The sequence below is a fragment of the Brassica oleracea genome, chromosome C6 (genome assembly GCF_000695525.1).
Source record: "Brassica oleracea var. oleracea cultivar TO1000 chromosome C6, BOL, whole genome shotgun sequence".
Lineage (NCBI taxonomy): Eukaryota > Viridiplantae > Streptophyta > Magnoliopsida > Brassicales > Brassicaceae > Brassica > Brassica oleracea.
In genome coordinates this window covers 13,472,968-13,473,598 of record NC_027753.1, presented here as the reverse complement: position 1 = coordinate 13,473,598, position 631 = coordinate 13,472,968, and positions in this window count along the sequence as shown.

The window sequence follows — 631 nt, the reverse complement described above, 5'->3', positions numbered from 1 at the left end:
GTTTAGAGTTGATGTTTCATGGTTTAGGGTTTAGAGTTGATGATTTAGGGTTTAGAGTTGATGTTTTAAGTTTAGATTAGTTAACCTTATGTTTTTTTTTGTCAAAATTAATCTAAAGGTTATAAATGTCTTTTACCCTTTATTAAAGATGAGAGTAAAAGTGGTTAGTGTAAACATGAAAAGTGGTACTGATAGAACCAAAATATGGATCACTCTTTCGGTATGGTTGATATGAACTCAGATCCGAGGGGATTGAGAACTGATGGATCGAGGGGTGACACTAAGGGTTGCGGAATAGCCCAAAGATACTACCAGAGATTCGAAGGTTGCCGGATGTGACGCACCGGTCCAACACAACGAAGTGGTTCGCTTGGAGATGACCTCACCAAGAGAAGTATGAATGTTCTAAGCAAAGAACAATGGGAGAAGACTCAAAAATAAGCAAAGGAAAATCGATGTCCTTTTTTATCAAGGGGATCATCACATACTTATAATGTTTGTGAGTCAAAGAAACATAAAGACATTTGTGGGAAAAGACAACATGGAAAATAGAAATGAATGAAAACAAGACATAGAATTTCGAAATTTGACTAAGACTGGTCAAGGTGCGGATTCTTATGTTGACTGGTCC